This window comes from Cavia porcellus, unplaced genomic scaffold (genome assembly GCF_034190915.1).
Source record: "Cavia porcellus strain 051 isolate PalLab524CR breed Dunkin Hartley unplaced genomic scaffold, mCavPor4.1 scaffold_4, whole genome shotgun sequence".
In the NCBI taxonomy this organism is placed as follows: domain Eukaryota; kingdom Metazoa; phylum Chordata; class Mammalia; order Rodentia; family Caviidae; genus Cavia; species Cavia porcellus.
This window is the reverse complement of record NW_026947487.1, coordinates 53,476,786-53,502,334: the sequence shown is the minus strand read 5'-3', so window position 1 is coordinate 53,502,334 and position 25,549 is coordinate 53,476,786. Positions and strand designations below refer to the sequence as shown.

Genomic DNA, 25,549 nt, shown 5'->3' with positions numbered 1-25,549 from the left:
GGCTTACTTTGAGTTTTGACCCTATATTTTAGTCCATTAAATGAGTGTTCTATTTTCAATCAAGACTCTCCTCTTTATCCACTCTAAATAACATTAGATAAATTTGATTTTTTCCTAGTTCTCCTAAAGTTGTGTTCCATTGTAGGATTCCATTGGTTTCCTTTTTTTCCTTTGATTTGCTTGGATCTTTGACCCTTGTATTGGTTCCACCCCTGATATTACAGAGTATGTTACATACTCTGTGGTCCTTTAATGTCTCACTGGCCAAGAGAGAAATTTAAGGGCAGTGTGATCTTTGTTCCTTTGTGGATCACTTGGTTATGACCTGAGCGCTTGTGGAGATTTCTTTATGATTGTAATAAAAACTCAGCACCCAGATGTTTATTCTTTGGTTTTTCTCTAACTTTGTACTTCACTCTGTACTTACAAGGCTTTGCTTTAATTGCGTTTTCATTTTCTGCTGAGTACAAACTGCGTCTTTGGGATTCTCTCCTGGCTGGTTTGGAAGAGCACTCTCGTCCCTCCCGAGTGGCAGCGCATGTGCTCCATGGTATCAGGTCCTGACTTCCCTGTGCCGGTGGGTGGCAGTTCTGGGAATTCCTTTCTCTGCTTCTCTTCCCCTCACCTAGCAGCAGCTTGGACTTCTCCTTTGATTGGATCTGCAGAGACTTCCTCGTGTGTCCTAAGGCAGCCTGGATACCCCTCTGGGTATCATCTGCCTGGATTTGAGACCACTCCCTTCCTCTAGTTAGGGCAATGCCTGGCCCCTTCCCTCACCTGTCCTCTGGTCTGTGGGCTGCAGGTTGTGCTCACCCCAAGAGCGTCACTGTGACCAAACATGGTAGGTCAGAGAAGAGTCCAACATCGGGAGGTAAGGGGCAGCTGGTGTCTCTGTCCTCTGTGTCCCTTGGGAGGTCTGTTGAAAGTTCCTCTGAAGCTAGCTGTCCCTAACAACAGAGACTTCTGCTCCCTCAAGCCTTTGCCTGGCCCATCTCTTCCCAGATGTCAGGGTGACAGTGCCTACAATTCTTGGGTCTTCAGGTCTCCATGCCCCTTCCTCATCATGGTGTGGCTTTGTTTTCCTTCTTGTCACACTATGTGGCAAGTCTCTGAGAATGAGGGACTGTGTTGTCATCTTAGGGTGGCCCAGGACCTGTGAAAACTCCTAGTTACCACCCCCGTCTGGGAGAGTTGTGATGCCCCCATTGTACCCTCTGGGAGGACAGGAGGAGTGGACCAGCAGCAGTGTCCCCCTGAAGGGTGGGGCTTTTGAGCATCTGGAGTCTCTGAGCGGTACTAGGGCAGAAGTCTTCCCTGCCTGGGTGGACAAGCTCTGTGACAAGTCGCTGTCTTGTGTGCAATGTTGAGAGACTGTCCCAGAGACTGCAGGCTACAGTTACATTCTGTGACACAGTACTCGTGGATTTCCTGAAAGTCCCATTTCATTGCTTTTAGGTAGACATTTAAACATTGCTACCCTCCAGAGAGCTGTTGGATGTCATCAGTTCCTTGAAACTCATCACGGACTAATTCTGTGTGGTGAATGCCTGACATCAGGGAATCCTAGCCGGTGGAGGGTGCCAAAATGTGAGTGGGTTTAGGGGAAGAAGCCCCTGGCTCTGCTGCCCAGCTCTGTGGGTGACCAGAACATGTGGGGAGGGCTAACGGAGCTCTTCCCACCCGAAGAGCGCTGTGGATGAAAGGTCCTGATTAAAATAGAAAATGCAATGCTGAAGGAAGCCAAGGTCTCACTGCTGCGTGTGTGTGCTGGAATTTTGTAGCCCAGAGCCGCAGCAGAGTGCGGACTCTATCTGGGCAGTTTCCTTGGTGCTGGGGATGGGCCCTGTAGACGGAGAGGAGACGCTGGGCTGCCCTACACCCCGCACAGCTTCTGCACTCACAGCCAGCAGGGGGTGGCCCACAGCGCTGCTGTGCTCCTGCATGGTGCTCTGCTATTGTTCTGTGCCAATGACCTCTGCGCAGTGAGCTGTCCACCTTCCACAGGGGACGGTGCAGGCCAAGCGCACATCTTCGCTTCTGGCCCTCAGCACTGACCCTGCACCCAGCAGGCGGCCAGTGAAGCCTGAGAGCATCTTCCTGGTCCCTTTCCTTCCAATCTCTGTGCAAGGACTGGGGACCCTGGCTGAGGTTCTCCGGAGATGTCCTCGGTGAGGAAAGTGGAAGGGGAGGGGAGAGCCCCCCGATCTAGTGTTCCTCCAAGTTGTTTGGATTCTCCTGATGTTGGCATCTATTTATACTTTGCCCTCAGGAAACCTGTTTCCCAGGGAACACCTTGCCTTGTTAATGAGTTTCACAGAATCTGCTATCTTCCTGGTGCTCCCTCGCTTATTCTGTTACTGTCACAGTGGTACTGGGAATTGAATCCCAGGTCTTTGACTGAGCTGTATCCCCGGCCTGTATTTTATATTTTATTTTGAGACAGGGTCTTGCTAAGTCTAGTTGCCCAGGTTGTGCAGGAACTTGCAATCCTCCTGCCTCAGCCTCCTAGTGTTCTGGGATCACAGGCTTGTGCAGCCTTGCCAGGCTTGTAAGTCTGGTTTTCATGCATGTGGCTCTGTGTAGCATCTTGGGCATGCCTGCCATGGTAATAAAGGTGGTGTCTGCCTACAAAATGCATCACTTTTCATGAGCAACATGCTGAAAAGGAGTGTCTGTGCCTGCCAAAAGGGTAGTTACCTTTAGAAGTGACAAGTGTGGGCTTTTATCAGCTGCTCCCTTTGTGGAGGGATGGGAGCTGGTGGCCTCTCCTACCAACCGGAAGACCCTAAGGGAGCTGTGGCCCCGAGCAACAGCAGACAGCAATCTCACACCCTCATAATGAGCTCCACTAGATGATGATTAATTAGCCCAGCCTGGGTGTGCGGCCTGGAACACGCTCCTTCATTATGCGTGACGCTCTGATGAAATGTGGATTTGGGGATCATGAGACCTGACAGCGCTTACACAAGCCGTGATCCTTTGAAGGGAATTTTAATAACAGTGGTTGATGGAGGCCGAAGGGAAAGTTCTCAGTTATCCAGGAATGCCCTCGTGTCCCTTGTCCTGTAACTACGAGAGTTACACACGTCACTCCAAGGCACACGGTTTGTTTACAGCTCAGGGTCGTGGGGCTGCTCTCGGACCACAGGTGAAACAACCGAGTGCTTCCCCCGGCAGAAGCAAGCTGCCTGGGGGAAGGGTGACTGGCTCGGCTGCTAATTCTGATCCTGCTCTACATTCAGTGGTGATGTCAGAGAAGCAGAAGGGGCACCCTGCCATCTCACTGCCACCGCCTCTTGTGGCTGCATGAGCAAGCAAAGGACCGGGGCTCTGGTGATAATACACAGAGACAGAAAACACGAGAAAGGAGCCCACACAGGAGCACTGAGAATGCAGAGGGAGGTGGCGCAGGCGGGATCAGAAACAAAGCCTTGGGGGACCCTCAAGTTAGAGGATCATACTAGGGAAGGCTGGGCTGACCAGCTGAGGCTGGGCACAGTCGGTGCCTGCCCCTTGTGTGGGCCTTCATTGTAAGGGCTGGGGCAAGGCTTTGCCTCTGTGTGTGGATCACACAGTCACAGCACTGGGAGGTCTCAGGGAGCCTCCCCCTCTCCCCATGAAACCCACAGCTCAGCTGAGCGGTCACATCCAGCATGCATTTAATGGATAGAATCATCTGGTCAACTAATTGCTGAGGTCAGGGGCAAAAGTGCCTGCACTATTCAGTTTCTCGCTGTTCTTTGGTGTGGTGGTTACTTTTCTCTCACTGCTGAGACAAAATACCTGATGTCCAAAGTCAAAGAGGGAAAGGTTTGCTTAGCTCGTAGTCTGTGGAAATTTCAGTCCATAATCAGCTGGCTCCAAGGCAGGGGGAGCGTAGCAACCGTTCTTGGTGTTGGAAGACTGCAAAAGCAACAGGAGCAAAAAGGAGCATGAGAAAGACTCAGTCCCTTATACTGTATGCAGGTTGCCCACTCTGGGGTAAGTGTAGCATTCACACCCAGAATCCCAACATCGGATCATGACTCAGTCACAGATCCTAGAAGCCTGCTCTCATGACTGCATGAGGCTTTGGGGGGACACCCAGACACAAACCATAGTGGATCACAGGGTCTTCCTTCTGTGATGTCTTCTTGCTTCTTCTGGAGTTCTGTGAGAGTGCCGAGCACTGGAGCTGCTGGAGAGAAAGGCTTCAAGGTCAGACTCAACTCCTCTCCCCAAGTGTATGTCGGTGCTCCTGGAATCCTGTCCCTCCCGCTCTGGCTGGTTTGTCCCTTGGTCCCACTGCACTCCAGCTGGAAGAAAGGGATTTGGGTCAGGAACCCATCAGGGCTATCCTCCCTGTCCTCAGCATCCACCCATCCAGCTCCCCGGGGGCTCTGAGAGTCTTGGGGCTCCTGCCCTTGTGACTTGGAGCTAAAGGGTCCAGGCTGTACTTGGGTTTCAGAGGTTTTATAGACCACCCCCCACCCCACACACCACCACCAGGGATTCCAGCCTGTGCTTGTTTGGAAATTACTTATTTAATAGATTGCTCTCATTGTCCCTATTGCTGGTATTATTCTCCATTGGATGTGCTACACACAGTATTAGGTCATAAATGTTTACTGTAAGTGATAGAATTTTATCTGTCCCAGAGAGCTGGAAGGGGTTTGGTACAGATCTTACATGGGAGGATGCTTTTGTTTACTCAGTCATGCATGTATAGTATTCTGGAGGGCTGTGGACTCCTGTGTGGACCTTTTCTGAAGGGAAGAGAGTGGGCTCCTGCTGGGTCTGGCCAGGGCTGGAGTGACCTTCAGGCCACAGGCAGGGGGCATCAGGGGTCTGAGGGAGAACTCTCATCTTCAAAGTGTCCCTTCTACTCTTCTAATGCTCAGTTCTTGGGATGAAACAGCCACACTTTGATCTCAGGCCTGCAGTGGACCCTAAAGCTGTGCAGAGGACCTTTGTTCAAGAGTTTGCTAAATCCTGCCTCTGCCCAGCAGGCCTGTGGATGAACCACAAGGTTAACCATACCTGAGCCCTGTGCCTTGCACCGTAGCAAATTCCTCTTCTTCCTATCTTCTTACTATGGGTTTTATGATGTCTGTCTTTACAAGCAGAAGATCTGCTGTGGGTTTTGTCGTTGTGCTGTGTCAGTCTTCACTGGAAAAGAACTCACACTACTTATCCTGCTTAGAGAAGGTACAGCATTGATGTGTGTGACTGTGAAATGCTGTAAAATGCTAAAGCGGTGTATTTTCCAGACACAGAGCCTCGTGAAGTCTTGATTCAGTGGGGTTATCTAGCCGTAGCTTTCCTATCATCTATATTTGACCTATTAGGCACACACTTGTCAGTGCTAATTATGAATGGATGCAGGGAATCTGTCACTCTATTGAAATTCTAGCCACAATTGCGCAGTTACAGGGAAACTTAAAGCATTCAGAAAATCAGCTTTAAAAATATCTGTGAATATCTGTGTCAGAGCTGGGGATTTAGCTCAGCGGCATAAGCACCTGCCTTGCAAGTGTGTGGTCATGAGTTTGATTCCTGGTATCAATTAAAAATAAATAAATAAATAAATAAATAAATAGATCTGTGTTAAAACTATACATACAAAAAGGAAGATAGATTGGTAACATTAAGTCCAAAGCCACACTTATGCAAAGTTCGGGGGGAAATGTCACATTTTCATATGTGCTGTGTAGGAGAAGCTGAGGTGTGTTGGGTTTGGGGGGCTAGCTCCAGGAGGTGAGAGTTTGCAGACCTGGAAGTGGGCTTTGCTCCCCACAGAGCCCAGCCTAGAGCACCAGGGTTCACCTGGTTCCCATGTTGTAACCTCCAGGTTTGTAGGAGAAAAGTTCTCTCTCTGGACCCACAGGAACCAGAAGTGCGGGCACCGGGGCACTCTGTAAATAGCTCTGCTATTCTGGCTTCCACCACATCCTATCTGTGACATTTTAAAGCCACTCAGGAGACACAGAATTGGCTTTGGAAGCCTCAGGAGAGTCTGCAGAAGCTGGCAGGTGCATCTGGGGATGTAAGCTGATGGTCCATGGATGTGACAGTTCAGAGGATGTCCCTGGTCCACTGCTGGAGTGCTGGGAAGCTGCTGGGGACTGGGAATGGCTCTTCTTTTCCCAAAGACAAACCAGAGCCTGGTGCTCCTGCTGGCTCCTCGTGGGCTCTGTCACTGTACTATACTTGGGCTGTTAAAGCTGTCTGCTCTCGGAGACCTCAAGCTTGGTGCCAGTCTTGGGTCTCTTGGTGCCACATCTGGTGAACGCAATGCCTGCTGCACAGTCCCTACACTATCTGTGTTCATGGAACGCACATCACAAGTCCTCTGCCACTGTGCTGTCCAGCGTGTGGTCCGTGGGTAGGGATGCATTGTTGCCAGGAAGCTGAGCAGAGATTGTCAGCCTGCCCAGACCTTTAGAGGCAGAGCCTGCATTTTAAGCAGATTCCTGGGTGGCAGAGTGCTCACCCTCACTTGGGAAGCTCCATCCTAACGGGAAAGAGGCTGACTAAACCTGCAAGGTTAACCTCTGTTTCTGGCTAACTTCGGCTCCCGGGCAACCTCCATCCTGGTTACCCTGCATCCTGGCTGCGCTCTGCTCCTTGCTTCCTGAGTAGAGTTCAGATCATGAGACCCAAAAGGTGTGCAGCAAAGGTAAAGACTTGAGTCTCTTACCCGTGCCCTGGATGCCACCCCATGCTCACCAGGAGATGGCAGCTGTGGCGTTAAAGCAGCTGTTTCCATCCCATCTCAGATGACGAAAACCACTGGCACGATGGTCCCGTTTTCTGCTGGATACTTTACCTGGATGAATACTAAGGATCATGGCATGAAATTCTTTTAAAGGGAAAATCCAACTGTGCTCCACCCTGAGGTAAACCATTGACCCCGATCTTGACCCCTGTTCTGACCAGTGACCTGTAGGTCTGCATATTTCTCTACTTTCTCTGTTACTCCAAATCACATTTGGCAGCTGTCTTAGTTACTTTTCTCCTGTTGCTGAGACAAAATACCTGAGGTCCAAAATTAAGAAAGCAAAGGTTTACTTAGCTCTTATTTTGTAGAGGTTTCAGTCCATAATCTGCTGGATCCAAGGCAGGGTGCATGGCAGAGAACAACAGTTCATGGCAGCAAAAGACAGCAAATGCAGCAAGATCAAGAAGGGAGGAGCAAGAAGAGCAGACTGTCCTTTATATTGTAGGGAGGCCACCTTAGGGTAGGTGTAGCGCTCACACCCTTAATTCCAGTGTTGGACCGTGTATCATTCACAAACTCCAGAAGACTGCCTCCATGACTGCGTGAGGTTTTAGGGGGACATCTAGACACAAACCATAACATCTGCCTCTCTCTCTCTCTCTCTCTCTCTCTCTCTCTCTCATACACATACACACACACACACGTGCACTCATGTATACTCATGTGCACACATGCACACATATGCATACAGAAGTGAAAATAAAATCTAAAGATTTGCTGCTTGACATTGATCCAGGCAACTGTAGATCATCTTTTTGTGATATTTATTTGAAATTGTTCTGTTACTTTTCTTTCATCTCTTTTTAAAAATTGAGCTAGAGTTGAGGCCAGATTTAGGGGACCTGAGTCACGCATTTGCAATCTATTTTCCTCAGACCAGCTTGATGATATGGATTCTCTGCCAGCTGTGATGCTGACCCTATGCTGTGTCTGAGCTGCCTTTCAAGTTGAGCATCCAGGGCGAGGTTCACAGAGGGAGAGCTCACACAAGGGTACATGTGGGCCTGAATACTCAGACTCAGGGTCCTGGCTCCCAGAAGGTGCACGCTGACACCTGTACAGCAGATCCACTGAGGGCAGGAATCTGCCATCCTGGACATTGCTGGGTAGGGTCCCCTGTGTCCTGCAGCCCCACAAATGGAAAGGAGATTTTGGGAAGTGAAGAGGAGCTGAGACCCCACAGTCTCCATCCATGGCAGCAGGGGCAAAAGGAGAAGGACCATGGTGGCTGAAACCATGCACTGTCCTGGGCTCCCTCATTGGCCTCCTCAGCTCACAGCCTGGCCTCCCCTCCTGGATCCTGGCAGATCCTGCACTCGACCTAGAAGGTGAGTGATGCTGAGGGTACAGATCGCGGGTTACAGTTCTCAGATAGATTTTATTTGGGCTGCATCCACTAACCCTTGGCATAAGTGATTGCTTGATTAATACTGAGCAATAGTAATAGTAATAATAGTAATAGTAATAATAATAATAATAATGACAATAATGTAGTATTCTCAGCCTGACCTCTACAGGGAGTGCAGGAAATGACGAAGTCCTGGATTAACCGAAGATGGGACTGCAGAGAAACCAAGTCTTCAACACTGAAGCAAAGATTCTTTTTCCTCTTTTGAAAACCAGCAATTTAAACAGAAGGGTGGTGAAGTTTTACTATAAATTGAATTTTATTTAATATGCCTGAAATCTCAGTTTAGGGGCTTGGAGGCCGCTGTCTGCCCCGTGGTGGGGGCAGGAGAAGAAGTGCCCGCCTCTCACCAGCCCTGGGCCCCAGGTCCTGCCCCCTGGGCCTCTCTTGGGAAGTGTGACAGTCACTGCCCTGAGAACCTACGGCAGCTTCATTTCTGGGCCTCAGATGCCCAGAAGCATGGAGGAACTTGTCCCTTTGGGCTGCTGGTCATTGGTCTTGACCTCCTGCCTTCTATGGTGTGTTTTCCCCTCTGTGACCCCGAGCTTTACATAAAGCGCTGTTGGATCTCATCCAATGTCCCCCAGTCCATTTTTCGGGACTGGACCACAACCGCCAACACCCACAACTTGAAAGAAGAGAAGAGGCCATGCTTGGCTGGCTCCCTAGAACAAAGAGAAGGCCTGGTGGGAGAGAAGCTGCTCACAGCACGGGGGCCAGCAGCAGAGCGGGAAGGCAGACAGACTCTCCTGGGTCACACTCCAGTGACTGCCCCTCTCTACTGGCACATTCAGTCGTAGCAGCCCACGGTCAGTCACCTTTCAGAAGGCCCACTTGTGAGCACAGGAGGCTTTGGGGGACATTCAGAGAAAACCGTGACTCTTGGTTTACATCCCAGGGCCGAGCTCCAGGGCTCCACCGAGCCCTAGCAAGGGCCAGGCAGCCCCACCACCCCCAAAGACCATTGCAGGCAGCCTGGGCATGCACCTGCCCCAGCCTCCTGTCCATTCTGGGTGCTGTTTGGACAGCTTGGGCCCCAGGCCTGTGGAAAAGTCTCCCTGGCCTGTCCCTCCACATGGCACCCAGTGCTGCTAGGCTTCCAGGTCAGCCATCCACACCATCACTCTGACATGCTGTGGGGCTGGCAGTCCTCCGTCCTGGCATGCCCTCCACATGCTGCTACCCGCCTCCCCCACAGTTCAGATGCAGATGAAAAGCACCAGGGGCTCTTTGTGCCCCACAGACTCCTGCATGGATCTCTGGGCGGGGACCCACAGCCTGAGCTTGTGGAGTTGAGGTCAGAACAGACTCTGAGTGGACGCAAGGGGCTCCCAGTGGGAACAAGGAGGTGCTCTGTAGGCTGTGGTCCTAGGCAAACCATAACAAAGGCTGTGTCATTCTTTACCCAAAGGAGATAACTCCTGGATTTCAAATAGGTGTGATCACGACACATGGGAACACTTAAACGTTCATCGTAGTATAAGATGCTCTCCCATGCACTCCTGCCCTCATTCTCCCTTTGTTCTTGCCACTTTCAGTTGCAGTTCTGGAGTCCACTTTCCTGAGTGTCCTGCTGCCACCGAGCGCCATCCAATGGAGAGGCAGCTCATAAAACCATGGCGCTGTGTCCTTGTCCACCTCGGTCACCGGATCTGGCACTGCGGGACTGCTGGCTGTTCCCAAAGTAAAAATGACCATGAATGACACATTTGGACTGATTGAGGACATGGAGGCAGCCAGGACAGTGCAGCTAAAGACCCTCAGGAAAGAGGACTCCAGGGCTGCTGCAGGAAGCGGCAGGGACCATGGATCAGTGTGCTTCAAGGGAGGGGAAAATTCTGAGGCACGTTCATGGCAACGTAGGTCCTCATGTGGGACCTAAGGGTCCCACAGAATGAGCGGTCAGCCTGATGGGGGTCCCTTATGCCTTGGGAAAAATCGCTTTCACAGCACAGGTGACGTGAACAGTGCCAGGGCCAAGGTATACCATGAGGGGCTGGACACACTCAAGAGCACCACGGGGATCCCAGGTCCTGGCCACCCGTTGGCCACAGTGTCCCTGCAGGGTCAGCCCTGGAGCAAAGCCTGGCCTTGAGTGGGCCAGCACCTCTGCCACCTGCCAGCCAGGACCCAGCCAGCCTCTGCAGTGGGCGTCCTGAGTGCAAACCCAGTTGCTTCTCCAGAGGAAGTGACCTGAGTGGGAGGGTCGGGGCAGGTTTCTAGGGCTTCCTCCCCTCCCCTCTCCCCTCCGCCCATGCCCTTCCCCTCCCCGCTTCCCAGCCCTCCCCTTCCTGCCTCCTTCTTCCTTTCTTTTCTCTTCCTTGATCCTCTTCATAGTTACCCTCCCTTAAACACACCGCCGAAACTTTGCTGTGAAAAGTGGAGCCCACATGAGGCGTCCCTCTCCCGGGCAGCCCAGCCTGGTCCTGCTGGGCCCCATGCTCGGGTCATGCTCGGACTCGGTTTTCAGTCCTGGGACAGAGCCAATCCGTGGTTTCTTGACAGGGCTCCACATCCAGCTACAGAACCCTGGCCACGGGGCTTTGGGCCGTGATTGGAGCCAAAAAAGTAAGAGTGTGTTTGGCCCTTAATTTCTTGGGTTTCTGGAATGCTTTTCATAGCAGTGAGAAAGATGACTTTATCGGTGACCTCTGTCCACTAACTCCGCAGCAACCAGGACAACATCCAGCCGCTATGGGTGATGTAACATTTGATATTGTCTAGATCCTGGCAGGAGACAGAGCTGGGCCCACTCACAGGAAGGAGAAGCCTCTTAGCAGCCACGCTCTGACCAGGATGTCTCCGTGTCCCCCTGCCACACGTTGCCCTCTCCTGTCCCGTGGACTCCCAGAGCCTGTGGCCCTGACACCCAGCAGAAGTCAGGCAGGCACTACTCTTTCTGCTGATTCAGTACCAGGCGGGCTGGCTGTGTGCTGCTGGCCTGTGCTGCAGGTGAGGCTTTGTCTTTAGGGCTGGGGCCTAAACCCAGGGCCCTTGCACCGAGCCATGGCCCCAGGCTGTTTCATTTTTTAATTTTGAGATGAAGTCTCCTTATGTTGCTAAGTTACCCAGGTTGAGCTTGAAACTGGGGTCCTCCTGCCACGGCCTCCCTGAATACTGGAGTTAGAGGTGTGCACCCCCACACCTAGTTCCTTTGGGAGCCAAGGGTGGCGTGCAGCTATGGAGTCCTGTACAGCACCCTCTGTACAGGGAGGACCAAAGGCGGAGTCCTTCCAGCCCCTGCGGTCCACTTGTGTGGCCTTCACAGCAGGGCTCTGCACTGCCCAGCAGAGGAAATGGTGGGGGGATGGCTCTGTGGGAGGGGCAGGAGGAGACCAGAGAAGGCCAGCTGGTCAGGGGCTGCACTGGGGCACTGGGAGAGCTGGGACAGGCCACTGTGTCCATGGTCAGCAAAACAACCCAGACCCTGTGCTGGGGACTACAAGGGTGATACGAAGTGGCGACTCCCTGTGGACCAGAAGCTCCCACAGTTGTCTGGGGACTGAGCAGGTGGTTAAGCCTAGGACTGGGTCTTGGCACGTGGGTCCCTTCCCCTGATGCCTGCGGGTAATAAATGTCAGATCCTAGGATGAGCAGTGTCCACATGGTGCTGGCCATGCCTCAACCACTGTGAGAGGCCCTAGTGTCACAGAGACGGTGGTGCAGGCAGGGCAGTGGCCTAGCACTGCATCCAGCCCTGGATAATGTGTTGGGACCTGCAGTGACCGAGCAAGGACCCCGTACCCTCTCCTTGCATGCGCTCTCTCCTTTCTCCTTCTCGAGGCTCTGGTCTGGTGGGTGCGGGTGGGGCTGCCGGGGAGGCCCAGCTGTGCCCCAGAACCTGCATGCACCCCTCATCCCTCCTGGTGAGCAGCCCATGTCCATGGCTGCCCCAGGTGCAGGAATCTGGAGGTGTTGTGTGGCAGGAACAGGACCCCACAGGAGGCAGGGCTGGAGGTGTGGGACAGGCCTGGAGCCCAGCCGCAGGGCAGCCCTTACTCACTGCCTGTCGAGGGGCTGATGTGAGTCCTCGGTTCCTCTGGTCAGCTGCCTGCGCCTGCTCTGCCTCTGCTGTGGGAGTCACAGTGATTTTTGGGTGCTGATGGCCCAAATGGGGCTCCCCGCCCTTCTGTGGTGTCCCTCAAAGGATGTGGCCATTCAGTGAGAGGGACCGATTAAAACTGATTGAGAGTCCCAGGCAGGCGAGTTGTTCCTCCTTTCTCACCTTCTGCAGCCTGGAACTGACCACCTTTCCAGAGACAGAGTGAGGGCAGTGCTGTGCCCAGGGCTGTGCGCGGCGCCCCCCCCCCCCAGCCAGGAGCCAAGCACAGCCTCCACTCCTCCTTGGGGACCCAGGGGACCGACCCTGTGGCCACGCCCCCAGGCTGTGCAGACTGGTGTGTTACTGGTCTCTGGGGACATCAAGGAGGTGGAGAGGAGATGAGATGAGAATGTGGTGCCCTCCTGGGTTACAGCCCTGATGGACAGTGCTCATCCCGGGTTCTGACCGCCCTGGGCAGCTGAGAGACTGACCATGGCTCTCAGAACACAGATGGGAAGGAAATCAGAGCCGAGGCATGGTGCCCTGCATGCGTCAGTTGGAATACAACCACAGGGGCCCAGAGTTCACAGTGGGCAGCACACAGAGCTCGGCTGTCTCCACGTGCTTTGCATACTGGCCAGCAGAAGCCCCTGGTGAGTTTGCCTGCTTTCCTTTCCTTCCTCCCTTTCTCCTTCCCTTCTTCCCTTCCCTACCCTTCCTTCCTTTTCTTTTCCTTCTCTCCCCTTCCCTTTTCTTTCCTCCCTCCCTCCCTCCCTCCTTCCTTCCTCCCTCCCTTCCTCTCCTCCCCTTCCTCCCCTTCTCCTTCCTTCCTTCCTTCCTTCCTTCCTTCCTTCCTCCCTCCCTGCTCCCCTCCTCCCCTCCTCCCTCCCTCCTTGGATTCAGCCCTGAGTCTCTGCACTGAGCTCCACACTCAGTCCTTTTTCTTTTTAATTCTGAGACTGGGTCTTGCTAAGTAGCCCCTCAGGTTGAGCTCGAACCTGCATTACTCCTGCCTCAGCCTCCCAGAGTGCTGGAGTTACAGGTGTGCACCCCAGGTCTGCTCGTTTCCTTCCTTTCTCCTCTGTGTTGTGGACCGAGGAAGGAAAGGTGCAGCTCTGAATTTTCTTCCAGGGTCAGGGGCAGGGGATGCACAGACGACCACAGGTGATGACCAACGTTGTCTACTTTTTGCAAGAGACCTTGAGCTCAGATACCTTCGCAGCATAGCTGTGGTATTTTAAAATGGTAACCTCTCTGTCCCTCTTTTTTTCTCTCTCATCATGTATATGTTTGGTCTTCTGTGATGTGAGAGAGAAGAGAGAGGAAACAGAAAGGAAGGAAAGAGGCCTTTACTAAGGGCACGAGAGGGCTGCCAGAGAGATGCAGGCTCATCTGGAAGCTTGGGGTGGGAGGGGGGCGGGGAGGCGCGGGCCTTATTTGGAATTTGATAGAGGGCGGAGTTAAAGGGGCGGGTGGAATGACGTACTGACAGCTGATTGGAGGAGCCTTTGCGCATGCTGAAAAGTGGAAGGTTTGACTTGTGGGTTTGAATGACAAACGCAGCCGAGGGCTGTCTAGTGCTAAAGGAAGCTGTGCAGGAGAAACCTGTCAGTGTATACACATAGGGTGTGTGCGTGTGTGCATGTGCGCTTGTGTGTGTGTGTGTGTGTGTGTGTGTGTGTGTAACACTTTTCAATCATATATAGCGTGTGATTAACAACTGGTGAACGTTTATATTTTTACAGAATTACAGAAAACACACATTACAGTGCGTTTCCTTCCCGCTGCACTCCCTCCAGACACCGCTGCAGCAGCTCTGGAGTCCTCCTTCCTGAGGTTCTGTGGTTGTGCTGACCTGGCCGGCTTGAGATGCCAAATCAATTCAACCAGATTCCCTTTCTCAGTCATCTTGGCTTTGGGAAGAGCCACGTGTCACTTGGTGCCAGGTCTGGTGGCTGAGGTGGACAAGGACACAGCGTCCATTTCTGTAGCTGCTTTCGCATTAGACGGTCAGCAGCAGCAGTCACTGTATATTTGATCACCTCAAAAGAAAGGCCTTGCTCTTCATCCCCTAGATGCTGTTGGTGGCCAAACAGACAGACAGATAGGCAGACACACAGACAGACAACAAACACACAAGCGTGCACGCACGGTGCCAGCCACTCAGGTGGCAACCGGAATTAGCTTGGGGTCAGGACTCAGCGCTGTGGGCAGCTCAAGGCCACCTTGGCCAGCAGCAGGGAGTGGGCAAAGGGGCAGCGCTCAGGGCTACTTCCTCACCTCTCCAGCAGTTTGTCTGTCACTTACACAGTGACTGTGAGATGACTGCGCCCTCTAATGCAACCACAGCATTGTAACCACGGAACTGCTGTCTGTCTGTCTGTCGGGGAGGACAGAGTGTCCATCCCATCTCCTGGGGCTCCTGTCAGCCCTGCCTAGCGTCCCCTGCCCTCCTGGGTTCTCAGAGCGACCTCCACTCCTGGGAGACTCTGGGTAGGGGGTGACCAGGGGACCGTCCCCACGGTGCCTCCTGCCCAGGAAGCAGCTGCTGGCTTGGCAGCAGCCTGGTCTCTGCCTCTGTCTGTCTCTCAGGTCCTCTCATTCCTTGACAACGTGCTGGCACCTGCAGTGGGGACCTGCTGTGTCCTCTGCCTGTCACGGGTGTGCTCACTGAAAATGCAGCCTCATTCTGGAGCTGGGCACCGGTTCCCCGGGGCTGCCCTTGGCTGGTGGGCTGTCCCAGGAGGGCACCCTTCTCCTCTGCTGCCTGATCATGCTTCAGGCGACTCTCCCTGCGGTCCCAGCAGTGTGGCCATTTTCTTGCCATCTGAGGGAGGTCTCTGGTCTTCCCTGGGGATGGGTGGAGGGAGGGTCACAAAATGACCAGAGTTTCTTCAGCAAGGTGACCCAGCTCTGTCACTATCTCCTTCCTGCCAGAAGCCTCGGTGACAACAGGGGACCTGAGCTCTTGGGGGCCTGTTCTTGAGTTGGCCCTTGGCTCTCACAGACTGAGACTTTCTCAGAAATGATGATGGTGGTGGCGCACACCTGTTTCCCAGCATTCTGGGAGGCTGATGCAGGGGAATTCCCAGTTCAGACCCAGCCTGAGCAACTTAGAGACTTAGCAAGATCCCGTCAAAAAACAATTCTAAAAATGACTGGGTCTCCAGCTCCATGTGAAGGTCACGGGAGCACATAAAATAAGTGAAAGAGAAAGCAATGATGGTAGTGACACCTTCTTACCGTCTCACAGACTGCTCACGTGCAGTGGGGTGGGTGGCCATGTGGTGGGGGAAACAGCTCTCTCACTGGTCTCGGTGTGTGGCTGCCTGGGGCTGGCACCATGGGAGATGACTTGAACATCTCGGGACCTGAGGCCCAGTTCTCCGTCACAGCTTTGTGAGCTGTGTGATCTTACAGCAATGATGACAATGACAATGGACCTGAATGCACCAGTGTGGTCTGTCAGCTGCCATGAGTCCAGTGTGGCAATCAGCGGCCACCAGGACCTCACCCTGAGCCCTTCCTGGGAGACAGGGGCTCCAGCCATGCTCTGCAGAGTGAGCAGAGGCCTGCACCAGAGCGCTTCTCTCTGCTGAGCACCAGGTGAGCGCGAGAGGCCAGGTGGGACCTGTCAGAAACCCCTACGAGCATGGTAAAGTGCGGCTCTGCTCAGCACCTTATTTAGGTGACTATGGTGGGGATGGATTCAGTCCAACCACTTCCCTGCCAGTGGAGTCCGGCTCTGGGTGTGATCTGCAGATAGGAGTCTGGTCACCTGCACCTGCCTCTCTTTCATAGCATCAGCGGGATTTAGAGACTGCCTCACCCCTGCCAGGTAACAGAGTCCCAGAGAAACTGGATCTCATTGTGATTTCTCCTTGTTCTGACATTTTTTCCCCTGGAGTGGTTTTTCATGAAGGTCTAGTAATTACCACTCCAAATGTGTGCATGAGTGTGTGTGCATGGGTGTATGTGCATGTGTGCATGAGTGTGTGTGCATGGGTGTATGTGTGTGTGTGGATGGATGTGGGTGTGTATGTGCATGGGTGTATGCGCATGTGTGTACATGGATGTGGGTGTGTACGTGCATGGGTGTATGTGTGTGTGTGCGTGGGTGTGTGTGAGGACGCAGACTGTGTGTGTTGTGCACTGCAATGAGATGCCTGTTGAAGCTAAGCTCCCAGAGGCTCTAATCACTGACCATATTTAGAAGCAGGGTCTTTGTAGGGTAGATGAGGGGTCCAGAGCTCATTAGTGGGGAGCTTTAAGGAAGCGTGGACACAGAAGCATGCAGAGACAGTGTCACATGCACAGAGGGCAGTTCTGGGGGACAGAAGAACCGAGGGACCCTGGCAGGTGGCCAGCAAATCATAAGCTGAGCTGCCCAGCTGTCCCTCATCCTGAATTCTGGGCTCCACCGCTGTGAGACGATGCATCCCCGCCTTTCACACTGGCTCTTCCAGTTTGCCCACAGTAGTAACTGACTCTGAAGCAGCCTGTGTCCATCAGCAAATGAATAGACAGTGTTGAGACCACAATAAGAGGTGAAATAATTCAGACACATATGATTAAATATCACATGGTTTCTTTCATATGAAAACCCCAAATTATAAGTAAATTAAAGAGCAAATTAAAAGATGATAGGAAACAGAGAGATGGATCTTTTGCAAGTAGCAAGGTATGGAGGCGTGGCCAGCAGAGTGCGCCAAATGGGCACGCAGAGGTGGGAACTTTGGAGCCTCCCGGACTGCATGACTGGGGATTAAAAGCCAGCCCACAGAACATGAAGCAGGCAGTGTCCAACACACTGCACCCCGGAGTAAGCTCTGATCTGTTGCTTAGATTGGTCCAAGACCGGTCACTCTGCAGACCACTCCACCATCCCACCTTGCTCTGTGCCCAGTGTGACTTCCTATCCAGGTGCCCTCCTGCTTTGGCCTTTGCTTCCCATTCTATGAATGAAAGGCCACAGATAGACAGATGTGTCACCCACGCTGCTATAGCCTTATTTATTTATTTATTTTATTGGAATTTTTGGTACCGGGGATCAAATTCATGACCTCGTACTTGCAAGGCAGGTGCTTACGCTGTGAGCTAAATCCTCAACTCCTATAGCCTTCTTTTGGTGGTGCTTTTCTGTGAAAATTTTCACTATTTCCCACCTTTTGCATATCTGCCTATTCTCATTTGAAATGAGGGATTTTTCCACCTTTTTGTCCTCTTTCTCTGCAGACAAAATCACCTTTGTAACCTCTTGTTCTTGGTAGACAATCACCTGCCACCCTGCATCAAGAGAGGGAGAGAGAGAGAGAGGGAGAGAGAGAGAGAGAAGAGATAGGTGGGGGAACTATTGGCCCAGTTGTGATCACGTGACACTTGGCAACTTGTTCTACTCATATTGTAAGATGTCACTCACTTATCGGGTTAAGACTTGTTAGAAATATTTGCTCATCTTGCAGAACACTCATGGAACAAGCTACTCGCAATCTACGGTTTTGGAAAGGGTCCAAGAGATGCAGAGAGGAGGGAGGATAAGGAGATAAAAAATTAAGATGCACCAACTCCTCATGAAAATGCAATCGTTATGTACTACAAACATGCATCGATAAATAAAAACACTTTGTTTATTGTTTACTGGTGCTATTTTGTTACAGGGGCCCTTGGAAACTAGCACAGATTTATAGGCAATACATAGCCAGACAATGGATTCAACAACCCACTTTATACTCATGATCCTTTTGAAAAATTTGCTGTCATTTATACATATACACATTTCTCAAGTCTTATTAAAAATTAATATATGTGTAGAAAATATCCATGTAAATACACATACATGGCTATATCTGGACAGGTCAGCAATTCCCAGTGTGCACACCTCTGACTACTGTCCAAGACAAGACACAGAGTGTAACTACATCCTGGGCCAAGTCTTTGCTCTGTCCCCATGCCTGAGTCACCACCATCCCTGAGGAAAACTACTTTTTTGTCTTTATTTTAAAGAGAATAAAACTGAACAATTTAAAACAGAATAAAGCCAATCAGAACAGACCAATGACAGCAGTACAGGACTTTGTGGAAGATAATAGGAAATCGCGATAATAGGAAATCAACAATGACCACCATGATACATCTTGCTATCTTCAAAATAGCTGCCCACACCATCAGACATAATAAAATAAACGAAGCCAGCCAGAACAAAGCCAATCCTAAAATGGGATAGGAATTCAAAACAGGAAACGAACAGTGGTCGCCACCTGCCCTTTTAAGACCTTTCTTCCCCTTTCACTTTCACAATATCTACTGTACACTTTGGATCCCACTAACTCCTTCAGTTTTTTATGCTAGGGGGACAACACAACATTCATCTATATGAGGCCAAATTATTTCACCCTTGAGCATGATCTCAAGTTGCATCCATTTGCTTACAAGAGTCTCAAGATTCTCCTTCTTTATAGCTGAGTTGCTTTCCACTGTATAAAAAGGCCGTATCCTTATCCATTCTGTGGTTGATGAATGAACCGCCCCTGCCTTTTTCTGGTTCCCTGCCGCATGGAGCATTGTTTTCTCCCCTTTGACTCTGGGTCTATGAATTTTCTTTCCAGTTAAATGTGTTTCTTGTATGTAGCATATTGATGGGTCTTGTTTCTCGATCGACTCTGCTTAGGTTTCTTTTTATTGGTGAATTGAATCCATCTACATTAATGGTTACAACCAGCATACATCGGCTCATCTCTGCCATGCTGTCCTCCTGCTGTTGGCCCCCATGTTTCCCCTTCTTTCATTTGCTTCCCCTATTTGGCGATCCCTTCTGCTGCTGTTCCGGGAACCATGGTCATCTTTACTTCTCTCTAGAATATCCTCCAGTGCTCTCTATAGGGTTGGTTGGTGGTCATGAATTCTTTTAGTTGTTCTTTGTCATGGAAGTATTTTATTTTTCCATCAATTTTGAAAGATAGTTTTGGGAGGTAGATCAATTTAGGTTGTAAGATGTTTTTGTTTAGGATTTGAAATACTTCACTCCAAACCCTTCTTGACTTGATGGTTTGTGTTGAGAAGTCTGCTGTGATTCTGATGAGTTTTCTTTTATAGACGTTCTGTTTGTTTTTTCTAACAGTCTTTGATATGCTGTTCTTGTGCTGAACTTGTGGGATCTTGATTATTATATGTGTGGGTGAGGTTTATTTTGGTTATGGATAGTTGTAGTTCTATATGCCTCACTTATTTGTATGTCAGGTTCTTTTCCTATGTTTGGAGAGTTTTCTGCTATTATTTCTGTAAACAGTCTTTTAAAGTCAATTTGTTGACCTCAGCTTTTTTGCTGATATCCATCAATTTCAAGTTGTTTTTCTTTACATTGTCTTGCAGCTATTGAATTGTTATTTCCTGGTACCTTGCTATTTTTTATTTATTTATTTATTTATTTTTGAGGGATCTTTCCTTTCATAATTGCTAGCTGCAATCCTGTCTTCAAGGTCTGAAAGTCTATTTTCAATCTCTTTCAAGTGGTTTTGCCAGCTTTCAATTAACTTTTTAATTTCCTGGCTACCTCTTTGAATCCGTTTCATGCATTGTAATTCCTTCCTGCATTGTTCATTCAGGTTTCCGTCATTTTCCTATGTTCCTCTCTCTTATCTATGTCTTCTTTAGATACAGAAGCAGCAATTCTTCCATTGTTTGTCACTTCTTCTTTTACCTGAGATATTATTTCTAATCTGATTACCTTTACAGGCTCATGAAGTTGTTTCTTTACTTCGGTTTCTATCCTTTCAGAGATTTCAGGTGTGTGATTTCAAATTTTTTCTGTGTCCATATCTCCCAGACTTATTCCGTGTGGGCTGGCGGTCTGAGGTTGTTTTTGCTGTTTCGTCTTGGCATTTTTCTGGGTTCCTCCTGACAAGTCTGTTGTGGGGTCCCAGGCATTTCCCACATTGGCTGCTCTTCTGTGGTGTAGGGGAATGGACCAGGCACCTGGGTTTCTCTGAGCCAAGGTTCCTGGGGAGGCAGTGGGGGTGCGGCAGGCTTTTCCAGAGCTGCACAGCTACACCGAGGCTTCCCTGGTAGCCATGGATACGTGTGGGGGGATGCTTCTTCTCTCAACCTGTGTGGCTACCCCGGACTCCCCTGACGGTGGCAGGTGGACAGGGGCAGGTCTGTCCTCAGCCCTATTCTTACTCCTGTCAGCAAGGATGAGTCACTGGCCCGAGTCCGGGGATGGAGTGGTGTGTCGTTGCTGCTTTGGGTCAGTCAGTTTGTTTACCATTGTGCACACCGTTCATCCATACTGTGCTGGGTAGTGTGGCATTGTGTCACCTGCCACTGTGTCACTGGGGGCTCACTCTGCCACTGGGGGGACTGGAGGACTGCTGTAACTAGCATTGCTGTACACCTCTGTGTGAGTCTCTGGTGCACATTTATAGGCTTTTCAGGTGAGTGCACGCAGCGTGAGCTGCTGCACTGAAGAGTGTGCATGGGTCGGGCTTTGGAAAACACTGTCAGTTTGATACAAACATTTAGGGTGCACTTCACATCCTCCAACATCCACAGGGGCCAGTTTTGTCCCCTCCTCTCCTCCTCCCGTCCCTTCTCTCCTTCCTTCCTTTTTCCGAATTCAGTGTGTATTCTTTACTTCTTTCCTGCTTTCTCTCCCTATTATTTATAACTGAAGCCCTTCCGGGAAATCCCTACTGCTACCCTGCTCAGTTTTAGTGCATTTCCCTGCTAACATTCTCATATGCTGCCTGGCTACTTGGATAGACTCTTCTATGAAGTACCTTTTCAAGTGCTGGATTTTTAAATGTTCTTTTTAAGTTTTCTTACAGGTATGTAAAAATTCTCCATCTCTTCTGAGCCCAGGTCCCTTGTTAGACACATGAAATGCAGACAGATGTCTTGCAACATTTTACCCAACTTCTTAAATTATGAATTTCATAAACAGAAATTCTTAATTCTGATGAAGAAACATTTATTTTGTCCTTTCTGGTAGCACAGTTTGCATTGTGTTTGAGACATCTTTGTGGACCTCAAGGTGGTTTAGATTCTTTACATTTCTGGGCTAATCTTCAACACATCTGGAATTTGTTTTTCTGTATGGTGTGCAGTAAGGATCAAAATGCATTTGTAAAACTGGCATGCCATTATTTCTGTGGCATTTGTTGAAATATTCTCTCTCTCTCTCTCTCTCTCTCTCTCTCTCTCTCTCTGTAGATAATCCAGGTGGAGTGCAGGTGTTTCAGTTTTCCTATTCTTTTTCCAGATCTTCTTGAGTATTCTTTTTTCTTCATAATTTCATATATTCCAAACACCTGGTAATATTTTGGTTAAGATTGTGTAATATTTGGTTAAGATTGGTTAAGATTGGTGAAGCCTCAGGTGACTTCCAGTGCCTGAATCCATGAACACAGAATACTCCTTTATTTATTTATTCAGGTGTTCTGCTCTTCTTTAGAATCCCCATCTTGATTGCACTGTTAGTTTGACACCTACCTGTGTCTCTAGCGCAGTTGCAGTGTGTGCTATGTTTACCAGCACACCCCACGTCTGTGCCAGGTGGAGGGAGGGTGGTACACATTCACCTGCAGATGTTTGGCCAGTGGACTCACTAACTTGGATGGCCTATTAATTTGTCAGAGCCCCCTTTTCAATCACCTGTGGATAATGCATGTTCGTTTGTCTTCACATATTTTCTTTCCTTAAAATGGTGGTGATAACCTCAAAGGAAACTACTCAGGTATAAATGTTCCCATTACCGAGAACAGGGAGAATTACTGGAATATTTCACAATAAAAAAACAATAATTTCGGTAGGCTTCACTATGCATTAGCTGTATTAGATTAAGGAATCCCTTTTTATTCCTTGTTAAATTTTAAAGAGTACCCTTATACTGTATTGAATATATACATTTTTACTTGTACTTTATACTGTATTGGATATATTTTATTTGTATATATTCAGTTTTTACATAGTGAGTTTCAGTGATGTACTTTTAATACTGAACCAAACTTGCATTCCAAGAATAAATTCCACCTTAGCCTGATGGTTTGTGGATTTCACATATCAACTGATTTGATTTTCTAACAAGTTGTTTAGAAATTGTATATCTATATAGGTGCTCACCTACAATTTTCCTGTTTGTAATCTTCCAGTCAGATTTTGGTACGATTTTGCTGATCTCATGAAATATCGTGCAGTGCTCTCAGTGTTTTATGGTCTGAACTAGTCTGTGTAAGATGAGTGCTTTTTTCTTCTCTAAATGTTTAGGAAGCTTTCTCAGTATACTGATATGCCAGGATGTGTGTTTGCATGTGCATTATAAAAGCATTTTTATTAAGTAACAAAGTTATTTGTAAGACGTAAGGCTCCTCACATTTTAATTTACTTTTGTCTTCCTTTTGGTAAGTTCTTTTTCTGAGGAATTTATGTAACATTTTATTTACATTTACTGGTATAAAGATTACACATACCATCTCTGGAAATCTCTTCTGGGTCTGAAAGGTCTCCCACTGATTTTTGCTTTTAACTTTAATTTTTTTCTTCTATTTTTGTTGGATTTAAGAGATTTGGGTTCTCATCTCCTTCAGGTAATTACAGATTATTTTGTATTTGGCTTCTGTGTATGTGTAATACACACATTTAATGACATAAATTTCCTTTCTTTTCTTCGGTACTGGGGATTGAATGTTGCTTTTTTTTTTTTTAACAAATTTCCTCTTAAATCTTTTTTTCTCTTCACCTCATAACTTTTACTGTGTTGCATTTTCATTATTATTTAGTGAAAAATGTTTTCTCATTCTCTTTGAGGTTGCTTCCTTGATCCACCAGTTTTAAGTACATTACTTAATTTTCAGTATTTGTTAAGTTTCCAATTGTGTTTTTCGTAGATCTAATGGATTTTCACCCTCGCTATACAAGAGAATCTTCGTGATTTTAATGTGTTGACATTTGTTGAGATGTGTTTTAAGATGCTTTGCAGTTACAATTTTTGTTTATTCTAAAAATTCATATTTTTCGATTGCTGCTTGGTGAAGGCTTGTCCTGAACAAAGAACTGAGCGGGATGCGCAGGGGCAGCAGCAGGGTCTGTGATTGATTTGGAAGGGAGAAGACAAGTCCCACTCCACAGTGCAGGAGCAGCCGGGAGCAGAGCTCACCCTAGGGCTTCCTGTTGGGGGCTCAAGCCCTGGGGTGCAGGTGGGATCCAGGTCTGGTCTGAGGGTGACTCCTGTGGTAAGCAGCTGGACTCTTTCCCTCCCTCAGAGGTGGATTGGACATTTCAGGGCCTTTGGAGGAAGCATCCTGGAAACCTGCAAGGTCCATAACCTGGTGATGGGGGCGGGGTCCCCATGTGCTGCAGAGGTCACTGGTGCAGGCTGGGTGGGCTGGCCTGTGGTGTAGCAGTGAAGTGTCAGGGGTTCCTCTTCCTGTTGTTAGACCTGGGCATCCCAGGCCCGCCAGGGCTCAGGTAGGGCTCAGGAGGTGGATCCAGTTCCAGGCAGGGCTCCCTCCCTTCCCTCTTTCCTGGCTGTTTTCCTCAGGTCCACCAGAAAGTGGCTCCAGGCCTGGTGCATGGGGGATGGCAGGGCATAGTAGGGTAGAGGGTGTGGATGGTGGGCCTCTCTTCCTTTTCCAGCCTTTCCCTAGCCACCTCCTACCTCGCAGGGCCCGGCCACCCCTGGCTGCCCCAGGTTCACATGGCACAGCCAGACCACTCCCGACAGCCTCTCCCACCGGCACAAACACTTGCTTCTCTGCCCCTTCCCCGAGCTCCCCCTTTTTGTTCCTACCACCTGGCTTCTCTGTACTGCTCAGGTTGCACTCTGTGACTGTGTCTCCCTGCCTTTCTGGAGTGACGGCTGGACCGCAGAGTCCTCCTGTGCCACTTTGGTGTCCCCACCAGAACTTCACAAGGATCTGCACAGCTCACCTTGACCTTGAACCCCGTGAGTCACTACCTGACCCTGCAAATGTGTGTACCTCTCAGAGGACTTCTTGGAGCAGAGAGTTGCAGGAGGGTCAGGGCTTCAGCTTCTCAGTGTGATGTTTAGTAAGTGAGCTGAAAAGAAGAGGCATTAAGAAAGCTATTAGCTCAGTGGCGGGAATAAACAAGATTAAGTCACCTCCTCCTTGAGGTCAGGATTTCCACTCCCCACAGAGTAATTCTGGGAATCTACCTTGTGAAATAGGAAGGTGGTTCCTCAGTTTCTCGGGGCACCCCAGGAGGGCAGGGCTCCAACAGCAGGGTCCAGAGACTAGCTCTCTGTCTGAGTCCAGTACCTCAGCTGCACTGGATGAGGGGCAGAAGGTCCCAGTGTGCCCCTGTGCTTGGTGACTTACAGGTGTGGATGTGGCTTTCCATCTACAGGTTGTGGCCTCCCAGTGGCCTCCTGTGTGTCAGTGTCCTCCCAGCGGGAACAGGTTCTGGTCATGGTGGGAATGACCTGATGTGGACTGGATGAGCTACTCAGAGCAGCAGGACGCCTGACCAGCTGCAGGTGTGGCAATGGTCATTCTCAGTCAAGCCCACCCTCCAGCATCACAGACGGGGAGCCCTACTCTCCATGGATTCCCCCAACTCAAGCTGAGCATCATCGATCCTCATTGAGGGGCACCCTGGGGACCCTCTCAAGATGCTTTTGTTGATCTTGCCAGATAAACGTTAATCTTGGTTTGTTCACTGATTACCTGATTCACTCAACAAATGTTTATTGAGACAACTAGCCTGGCTTTATCTGAAGTACCTCACTCAGTCATGACCCCTGCTCTCCTGACCTGGGATCGTACCTTTGTTACCAGAGAATCAGCATTTAAAAGGCACCACAGTCCTTGGTTTCACCAGCCACCTTAAGTTCCTGTACTATGACGGGCATCAGAGATACACGGACAAAAAGAGGGGCTCCCAGGGGACTCACGGTCTAGAAGGACAAGCAAAGTTTTAGAATTGAATCATTGGAGGTCAAAGTTGTGTTCTTGAGTAATTTTTTTGTTTTTTGTCTTTGGTGCTGGGATTGAAGCAAGCCTCAGTCATGTTAGGGAAGTGCTATATCTGAGCTACATTTTCAGCCCAAGTACACAAATACATACAGTAGATAGATGGGTAGATAGACGATGTGATGAGAAGGCTGCTTCTGGGACAGAACACCCAACACCTGCAATTTAAAGGGAAGGGTTACCTGGCCTGCAGTTTACAGTGGGGTCAGCCCATGGTCATCTGGGTTCAGGAGGGAAGCAGCATGGTAGAGGGACTTGGGGGAGGAAGGCTGCTCACCCCATGGCAGCCAGAAAGGGGAGAGAGAGAGGAAGGAGGAGAAGGAGGAGGAAGAGGAGCCAGGACAAGAGTACTT

General features: G+C 49.8%; 1 long non-coding RNA gene across 4 annotated transcripts; it reads left to right on the top strand.

Annotated features, from left to right (window-relative positions):
• Nucleotides 1-436: 436 nt before the first annotated feature.
• Nucleotides 437-8,728, top strand: LOC134475594 (uncharacterized). Of its 4 annotated transcripts, none has more exons than XR_010046773.1 (5): nucleotides 437-557; nucleotides 1,456-1,587; nucleotides 6,759-6,878; nucleotides 7,636-8,088; nucleotides 8,264-8,728. It is a non-coding gene; the product is annotated as an uncharacterized LOC134475594 (long non-coding RNA). The 4 variants fall into 4 exon arrangements; XR_010046771.1 differs by having other exon boundaries at nucleotides 438-577; XR_010046774.1 differs by lacking the exon at nucleotides 1,456-1,587.
• The last annotated feature ends 16,821 nt before the right edge of the window (nucleotides 8,729-25,549 follow it).